General features: G+C 47.8%; 1 protein-coding gene and 1 long non-coding RNA gene across 2 annotated transcripts in view; one reads left to right on the top strand and one right to left on the bottom strand.

The window, feature by feature from the left end:
- Positions 1–8,206: 8,206 nt before the first annotated feature.
- LOC108283475 lies at positions 8,207–9,431 on the bottom strand. Its single transcript, XR_001816847.2, has 2 exons — positions 9,303–9,431; positions 8,207–8,433 (listed from the first exon to the last, which is right to left on the bottom strand). It is a non-coding gene; the product is annotated as an uncharacterized LOC108283475 (long non-coding RNA).
- Positions 9,285–9,731, top strand: part of KHDRBS3 (KH RNA binding domain containing, signal transduction associated 3) — a 200,261-nt gene continuing 199,814 nt past the window's right edge. The window contains exon 1 of the mRNA XM_017499788.2: positions 9,285–9,308. The gene's annotated coding sequence lies outside the window, so the exon portion shown is untranslated. The remainder of the gene's footprint in view (positions 9,309–9,731) is intronic.

Genomic DNA, 9,731 nt, shown 5'->3' with positions numbered 1-9,731 from the left:
ATTGGCAAGGCTTTGTTTAGTCTGTGAGAGTTTTACAAAATCAAATTATTCTGAGACTGTAGAATGCTAAACAGGATTTGAGTGACTTGTATCAATGTATGGCTTCTTGATTTTGCTGACTTAAGCATTTTCTATCTTTATCCTGGACAGACACGCATGGTTTTTGTTTGATCTCAGCACCCAAGAGAGGGACAGTACTCAGACCAGTACTGAACACTAGGGAAATCAACTGGGCAAAATTTGTTTACTGAAGTGAGATTTTTCTCTTCATTTAAGAAATCTTTATAAAGCATTTACCATGTGTCTTGCCCTGTTCTGAGCACTTTCAACTATTAACTAATTTCATCTTCAGTGAGGATGAGGTAGGTGCCATTGTAATCCTCTTTGTACAAGTGAGGAAACTGAGGCACAGAGATGTTCAGTAACTAGCTCAGAATCACCCCGCTAGAGTGAAGCTGGCTCCTTAAATTAGGATCTTAACTACTATGCTAGGCAGCCCTATACTTGGACAAAGAATCCCAGTTATCTCTTGGGCAGAAGTGTCGGGGCTGCAGCTCTTGTGCTTTCCTTCACCTGAGGACTGTGGGCCATCATCCAGGGGCCCTAGTGTATCCTTTGTTCCTGCTCCGATGCCTCCAGCACTTGCCTATCTTGGATCTAACAGGGCAGTCACTCTGGGAGAGTCCAACAGGGCGCTGTCCACGCCCTTAGTACTGATCAAGCCTCACACTTTCCTTGAAGTAAAGAAGGGCATTCAATAGATATTGGGTACACACTGTGTGCGGCTCAGTGCTTTACATATAATTGCGGACATTGAGTGTTGGCAAGTGCCACACTCTGTCCCAATCACTTTTCATGACATTGAACATTTAATTCTCACAACCACGTTACATGGTGGGGACAATTTTTCTCTGTTTTATGGATAAAGAAACTGAGATACTAAAAGATTAAGTAATTAGCCCAAGGACACAGAGCCTAAAAATAGCAGAGCTTGGATTTGAACCCACAGATTCTACCTTGAGAATCCAAGCTCCTAGCCATTGTGTCTACAGCTTCCACAGGGTAGCAGAGGCATGAAAGACACACTACTTTATTTGATGTTCACAACTACCCAGCGAGGTGACCACTTTTCCTCCCATGATACTGATTAGAGAGCTTGGTTCAGAGTGGCCTGTTAACTTGTCCTAGATCACATAATGAGTTAATGAGAGAGGCATGGTGTGAAATTCCGGGAGAGCCCAGAACCTGTGCTCTTTCTGTGGCACCAGGACACCTCTCTGTCTCTGGCTTCTCAACCAGAAGCCACGTATATGCATAACCCGAATGAGGATACCAAATACTGCAGGGAGAAAACCTAATTAACCAGAGTAGAAATCCACTCAGCTTGTTTCAGATATTTAAGGTAAAATTATTTACTACAGCACATTGCAAAGGGGTTTGGTCTTCTTTGCCTCCTCTAGATCTATCCTCCAGCTTTTTCAACCTCAGCCTCTATCCTGAGAAATTTACCTTTATGGGATACATCAGTCGGTCTCCCCTGCCCCTGGCTTCAGTTCCAACTCAACCAGTGGGAGGCATTCGCAGTAGATCAGAGGGTGGAAGAGTGAGGCCAGGGTGCTCAGTGCCTTGGCTCCTTCCTGGACCTGTCACTGTTCAGCAGTGATGGTGTCTTCTATATTCAGCCACAGCTCCTGCTGGAGGCCTGCTCCCACCTCCACAGCTCAGTCAGGTTCTGACATCTACTCTGCCCTGGCTTCTTCAGGCACTGGTGGCCTAGACTGCTAACCTCTTCCCTTTGTGTCTCTTTGCCCTTCCCACACCTTGTAAATAGCTCTTTGTGACACTCTCTTTGATGACTCCTTTTGAGTGCACCATTTGCTTCCTGCCAGGATTCTGACCAATACATGAAATTATAGGATACATGAAATAAAACACAAAACTCACTCTAGCATAAGTAAAAACTCGGAATAAAAGTTTATTTAAAAAAAAAAACTGTGCTGGGGGCTGAAGTGATTTTGCATGCATTTGTTCATCTCACCCTCACAATTGGCCTATGAAAGGGTCATAATATTGATCACACCTTGAGGCTTAGGTTTTTAAGCAACTCTCCAAGAAGAAACGAGGCCCTATCTAGATAATACTGAGGTTCACAGTGCATCTGTTCCTGCTTAGCAATGAGCAGAGGCATAGTGAGGAAATGAGAGCACAGGAAGTCAGCATCTCAGCAAAGACCTCCAAGCTACAGCTGAGCCCATGGAAACATCTTTGCTGCATGTAAGAAAGAAAGGGCCACAGTAGGGGGCACACACCTGCCTTCCAGCTAGTCTCCCTCCTGGTTGCTTACAGCTAGTCCCCATCCAGCACTAACTTGAGCCACAGCTTCTCCCTCAGCCCCACAAAGGAGGGATTTCCTGCTCACGACACACCTTGTTCTGCCTAGAAGACTCTACTTCTTCCTAGTATCCAGAGTCCACTCAGAAAGGCAGTCCAGTCCTCCTACCCTCCCTTTCCTGGCTCTTCTGATTCCCTGGGTCATACCTGGCTGAATTGTCAGATCTGATGCAGTAAAGGGAATTTTGTTTTCTTGAATCAGCATAAAATGAACAACTCTATTGTTTTATTCCTTTCAAGATTGTGAGTGCCTCCTCCAGATCATCTGAGATTATGATGGTAGTTATATAGTAATAGCACCAGCAGTTGAAGTGGTCATAATTGCAGAGGCCAGCTCTGACAGAGGCTGCCAGTTGCTTCCTAAATTTCAGTCTTCCTCTATTCCTGACTGAGGAACTCTACGTTTGTTGGATGATGCAACGTGCCCAGGGAAAACACCATAGTTACCAGCTCTGTCCCTTGCAAATAAGGGCGTCCATGTGTGATACAGTCTGGTTAATGATACTTCGGTAAAAGCCATTTTATGAGGCTTCCAACAAGGTACCCTACCAGCTGAGCAGACTCAACAGGTGCTGAGAATTCCCCCTTTAGCTCTTTCCCTTTTCCTTATTCCTGCCTGGAATCAGGCCATGATGCCCAGGGTGGAATGAAGACACCACAGCCACCAGCCACATGTGGCTAATAAGCATTTGAATTGGGGCTCTCATGAGTAAGTAACTGGTTTTAATGTTATTTTAATTAATTGAAGTTAAATTTTACAATAGAAGCAGTGTAAAGTATTTTTCCATTAACACAATTTTATAGTTTGGATATAACCACATTTTACCTTAGCTGTTGAAAATTTTACTTTTGATTGAGATGTACTGTAGGTGCAAACTACACACCAGATTTCAATGACTTTGTCAAAATAAAAAATAATGTAAAATTTCATTAATATTTTAAAGTTATTGATTACATATTGAAATGGTATTCTTGATATATTGGATTAAATAAATAACCGTATTGAAACTAACTTCATCTGTCTCTTTATACATTGTCAACTGGCTTCTAGAAAATTTAAAACTATACATGTGGCTCACATTTGGATGGTGTTGCTCTACTGATGCTGCAGTCATTCTGTGCCCCTGGAGTGCCAGGCTCTGTGATAAGCACTTTAAATATATTCAGCTCATGGAGGTCCTAAAGTAACTGTTTGCAGGGAAGGGGGTGATATTGCCTTCATTTTGCAAGTGCAGAAAAAGAGGCCCAAAGGCACTGCTTTGCCCAAACCTTCCCGATTATTAGGGGCAGGCCCACAGCAGCGTCAGACTCCTCAGCTTATGGCCTCAACCACCATATGCTCAAGGGTAACTTACTGTTGAACTGTGCACAGATCATGAGTTTGTATATCTAAGTTGCTGCTGCTTGCAGACCAACAAGTACGGCTATGAAGACGGAGAAAATTTGTTCTCAGGATAACATTTGCCAGAGGAAGCTGGAGTGTTCACATATGCCAGCTGGCATCAGAGGCATGATGAAGTCGATCAAGGTTGTCCAGGTATAACCAGTAACCCTCGTCCTGCCATTAACAACAAGCAATGGATTTTGAGGTGTTCTGTGTCACCCTGGTATAAATCCAGACATGGTGAGGCTGGTATTAGTTGGAAGGCTAGTGCTATGCTAGAGAGATACCAAAGAATGAAATCTAGAGAGACTTTCAATGAGTCTGCAGTTGGGTCACCAACAAAAGCCTACTTTGGTTTTGAGAAGAAATGTTTCTCTTGTAATTTAATGATCTAACATAAGTACACAATCTCAGCTTTATGTCCATTCTTTTTCCACAGCCATTTTTGTAAAGTTTGTTTCTTCCTTTCTTAAGAAAAACACGAGCCCAGGTTGGCGTTTTTATATGAGCCCCGGATGTTCACATTTGCAGTGGATACTAAACACTTTATCACCCCCTTGGTAGCTGTTCAGACACTAAGGGTAACTTGACACTGACAGAAATATTTTGTTTCTGATTATGTTGCCAAACTCAGATATGTGCAATTCTGCTGTAAAGCATTCTGCTAATGTGGACGGAATTGCTTTGTGTGTATCTCTATGCATCCTGACAAGAAATAGTGGGTTAGGAGATGGACACAGATATTTTTACTACTGTGGCAATAATGTTTTACATTTTGACAGTGCTTTCCAAATCACAGCGTCTTCCAAAGCACTTGAGGTGGTGATGACTTGACGCATTGTTGAAATACAGCAAGTACTCTGGGCACTCCAGCATCACATAGAATCTTTTAGACCAGGAAGCAAAGGATAGAGGGTTTTTGCTGCATTGAGAAAAATAATAAAACACATTTCTGTGATGGTTATGTCCAAGAGCTGAGAGCACTTTTCAGGGTTTTCTCTGCAAATCTCTACTGTTCTCATCAGGCCTCAATAAAATAGGAAAAGAACAGCCGCTATTAGCTACCCTTTACAAGCTCAGAAATAGAGGCAGAGAAAGCTTTGGATTTTGAAAATATTACCAAGTCAGGCAGTGATGGGGTCAGATACAGGCCCTGTCCCCTCTCATCCTTGGTTCATCTGTCCCCACCTGCCTGTGCTACAGGATGGCCAGATGACCCTGGACACACCAATTACTGTTATTTTACATTACCTTTTGTGCCTATATTTGAAATAGAGAAAGGCTTAACACTGAGAAACATCCCTCCTTTAAGCTTCTCTTATTTTCTTCTCTCTTCTCTTCTCTTTAATCATCCTTTTGTTCTCCTGTCTTCTTTTTCTCTATCACATTTTTCTTTCCTGCCCCCTTTTCTTTGTCTTTTTCCTTTTTACGGTCTTCCACATAAAATCATCTTTCACTATCCACCTTCCTAGGATGGAATTGCTATCTGGGCTTTCCTTCTCAAACCCTGGTGGTTATCAACCCCAACGCGAACTTTGTGGGGCATGTGTTTCCACATGTGGCCACTAGGGGGTGTGTGCACAATATCTGTGTGTGTGGTGTTTTTTTTTTTTTTTTTTTTTTTTTTTTTAAGCTGCAAAAAGACATCGAGGAGGACTGGATTCTTTCGTCAAAGAAGAGATCTGGCGAGAGAAACTGAAGTTTCCATCTACCAAATACTGAGAGGAGGGTATAGATTTGTAGGACAGATGGGTACAGAGACAGAAGGATAGGTGTCTTCATGTATGTGAGTGACTGGGATTGAAGGTCTGATTCCATCCACCCTCACATTGGGTGGTGTGTGTGTGTGTGTGTGTGTGTGTGTGTGTGACACATAAATGACTGATTCCTAGGTAAGTGTGTGCCAGCTTTTGGTGCCTGTCTTACATGACAAACGCATTGAGCTCAGGGTAGCAGTGCTGGGTAGCAGTGCTGTTCCAGGACTGCATTCCAGAAGACATGCATCCAGAATGAACGTTGAGTGCTTGCTGTGAACTGACCACTGGGTCAGGCACTGGGGTTGGGCAGCTGAGCAGGCTCTGAGGACAGTATGAAGGCAAAGGGGTCCACAGATGACCAGGATCAGCTGTGTTACGCGTGAACAGGAACACAAACAATGCTGGTAGAGTAGAGACAACAGAGAGTGGAAAAGCTTTAAAATGCACGTGATACCTGCGTGAGCTTAATGCTTCAGTTTCAACCTCGGAATGATCCTGTGAGGAGGACAGTAAGCAGGACAACTGGGGGCCAAGCTGAGGTTTCTCTGGCCTTCGGTGCAGTCAGATTAGGACTTCACAGTATGGCACTGCAGAGTTTTGGAGTAACTGGGATAGGATTCACCTTTCTTAAACAAGAGGAAGAGGAAGCTGGTAGTGTGAGCAGCAGTTCTGTGCAAATATGAAAACTTCCTCATAGACACATTCTCTACATTGTGTCTCGTCTGATGACATTGAGTTGCTGTGGCTGTCCGACTTACTGCCGTTAGTGTCATAAAGGTCAGAGACACATCTGTCTCTCCCCAGGAGTCAGCAGGTGGGGAAAGAGGAGGCAGGTGTGGATTCTGGCAGACAGTGCCATGGCAGGGAGCTGGGGCTGCAGGGACTTGCTGTGTTTTCTGAGATGGCCCAGTGTCACTGGGTGAAGTGAGTTTGGGAAGTACCCTTCTGTCTTGGGGCTGAGAGGCTAGTCCCAGACCTAGATGTGAAAAGAAAGAGCAACCACAGTTCTTTATTGCAGCATGGGGCTTCCAGTCTAGACCGAGCATCTGGTCAGTGTAACCACAAACTCTGCAGATGGAGTAAGCAGCCCCAAGAGCCTTGGCCTTAAGGGCCTTTGGAGAAGTCCATTTTGCCCATGGCTATGACCGCTGGACCCAGAGCAGTCTCTGCACATAGTATGTGCTCAGTGAGTACTGGTGTATTCTACAGAAAATACACCAGTATTTTGGCCTGGAAGCTGAAAGACCTGAGTGTGAGTACCATCTGCAGCTGCTTGCGGGAAAATCACCACCTTTCCCAAGACCTGATTTCTCCTTTTCAAAAGTATCTGAGGGTTAGTGCCTGCAGGACGGTGATCTCATGAAGATCAGCAGAGTATGCAGCATGGCATGGAGGTGCTCCACAGCCAATAGCTCAGCCAGGTTGGTGGGTGGGGACAATTTCCTGAGCATCTCACAGAGACATTCATCTCCCTCCTCCCTGGAGGACCCTGCATGAACACTCCCAGCACTTGGCACCTGCCCTCTTGGAAGCTTCTCGGAGAAGGAGGGTCTGGAGCAGAAGATTCAGTACCCTTGCTGCCAGTTTCCCAGTGCATAGCCCTCCTCCCCAGCTGCTGGTAGACTGACTCTGCCAGCTCAGATCGGGGCAGGACAGAGAGCCAGTCAGGAGTGTCCGAGACTGCTACCTGGGAAGGCAGAAACAGAAAGGGAAAAAGAAGGGTCAGAGAGTCAGGCTGGCCTGGGATCCCCCGCTGACAGCTGTGGAACCTTAGGCAGGGTGGTATTAAACTGCTCCGGGCCTCAGTTTCCTTCTTTGTAAGTGATGATAAATAGAATTTTCCCTATAGGGTGTTGAGAGAACTATAGCTAATGCAAAGTTGTAAACACAGGGCTGACCCTTCATCGGTGCTTAATAAAAACAGTGAGTCTTCAAGGTCTGGACTGTCACTGGGGCAGATGGTCTGAATGGAAGACACAGAAGGAGAAGAGCTGTTAGAATAGAGAGCGTCTAAATGTTCCGATGAAGCCTCTGGGCATCCAGGCCCCCTTCTCTTCTGTGCTCATCCCAGATACTCTCCATCCCTCTTTCCCCCTTTACAAGCAGCTGTTAGGGAATCCCACCCTTGAATGTAAGTCCTGTGACACAGGAGTATAAGCCAGAGGTGTGTGCTTCCCTTCAGTTCTAAAAGGAAAAGGCATTGTCTCATAAGTCCCTCCTGTTGCCCCACAGGACTGCTGGCAGAACTCAGGTTTTGGGGGTGGGGACTGAGAAGCTCAGCCTCCAGGTTAATTAACCAAGTGGCATATCGAGGCGGGTAGAAGCCAGGGATATAGCCATCCGTACTCCTTCCCTTCTGGGTGAGGGTGGTTTGGGAAGTGCCCTTTTGTTTCTGGGGATGAGAGGCCAGTCACAGACCCGGGACTGAGAAAAGCAGCCACAAGCAGCCTACAAGCCTGACTCTGGGCCCCAGGTCCTTCCCTTAGTCGGCCCGTGGGGAAGCACTGTTTCCAGCAGCGAGGATTCCACAGATGGGTGTTTGCCCAGTGTCCCTGGGAGCTACAGCTGAAGGGAAGGCGAGGGAGGCTCAGGATGCCCAGAAGGCCCAGAGGATGGCCCTGCAGCAGGGAAAAACGCAAAGCAAAGATTAGCTCAGCATTTAGGATATGTGGAATGCTGTTTTGGGTATTTCATTAAGAGTTAACACATTTAATCCTCGTGAACTTCTTATGAAATCGGTTTGGTTGTCATTGCCACTTGACAGATGAGGATCCCGAGATGAGGAAACTGGCTCAAGATCTCAGCGAGTGAGCAGCAGAGCCACGATTCCAAATCTGGGCTGTTGAACCCCAGAGGCCTTGCTTTTAACTGTGTCATTTTTCTGCCTCTTGCAAGTTTAGACTAAAGAGAGACATGAGGAAGACTCTTACTGGGGACTCTGAAAAGGCACCTTCCCCGGGGAGCACTGGGTTCTTGCAAGTGAGGGCAGTTGGGTACTGGGGTCTGGGACTTAGAGCTTGCAAGACTTCTGCCACCTCCCACTCCCCTTGGGGAGTGCGGGGACTGCCTGGAGGACTGTGGGGATTGTCCTTGGGCCACTGGCTGAAAGTGGCATGCCACTGACTTATTCCTTCAAGGGACATTTCTGGTAACCCCCATACCTGCCCCCTGTACCACAGGCTGGGAACCTTCCCCCTCAAAAACAAAACTCAAGTTCTGTCCCTAAGACGCTCATGGCCCACGGAAAACAGAATTACAGCTGTTTGTGAATGACCTCTGACCAAGCTGGGGGGACACTGAGAAGTGACTGGCTTTGCCAGGGAGGTCCTGAGAGGCTGCCAGGGAAGGTGACATTGAGGCCGGAACTTGAGCTGGGTGTTAAAAGGCAGGAAACATGGCACGACAAGGACTGGAGTCCTTGGCCTCCTGGGGGACGTTTATTCCACACGCCTCGGGAAATCTGAAATGGGCTGGGAGAGCATTTGCTGGCAGTTGGGGGTGGGCGGAAGGGGATAAGAGGACATTGCCACCGACAGGCGGGGCGTCCCAGGGCCTCTCCCCGGGAGCGGATGAGCTCAGACGCGGCTCACTCATCTGCGTCCAGGCACAGCCGGTGTATGACCTACGAGAATGGCAACCAAGGAGCAAGTCGGGATGACAAAGACGGCCAGAAGGGCACGCGCTTTTACATAACCGACCTCGGAGCTGGAGGGTCTCAGGGGGCTGGCGCTCTGAGCTCAGGCGCGGCGAAGGACGGCGCCCTGACTTACTCTCTTGTAAATGGAGGGGACAGCAACGCGACATGACTTAGAGAAGTCCAGGAAGCTTCAGGGAGCAGGGTGGGCGGCCCCCCTGCCTTTCCGCAGAGCGCGGCTGGGGCGAACTCGGGCGCCCTTCCCAGCCCGGCCCTGGTACCTTCTGCCCACATCACTCGCTGGGTGACCTTGGGCAAGCCACTTGACCTCTCTGAGCCCCAGTTTCCCAGCCGGTGCATCTGGAAGGCTGTAAGAGCGTCGTGGGGCTCCCCACTCGACCCTCAGGGCCAGAGGTGGGCGCAGGGCGCGGGGGAGGGGCCCTTAGACGCGGCCCTACTGGCAAGCGCCCAGCTGGTCCTGGCGGGCTCGCAGCCGGGAGCGTCCTCACGAGGCTGCGCGCGGCGGGGCGGTGGGCGCAGTGCGCAGGCGCGGCGGGGCGGGGGC

The sequence above is a fragment of the Cebus imitator genome, unplaced genomic scaffold, assembly GCF_001604975.1.
Source record: "Cebus imitator isolate Cc_AM_T3 unplaced genomic scaffold, Cebus_imitator-1.0 Scaffold13, whole genome shotgun sequence".
Taxonomy (NCBI): domain Eukaryota; kingdom Metazoa; phylum Chordata; class Mammalia; order Primates; family Cebidae; genus Cebus; species Cebus imitator.
Note: the sequence above shows the minus strand (reverse complement) of the source record. Positions and strands in the feature narration are given on the sequence as shown.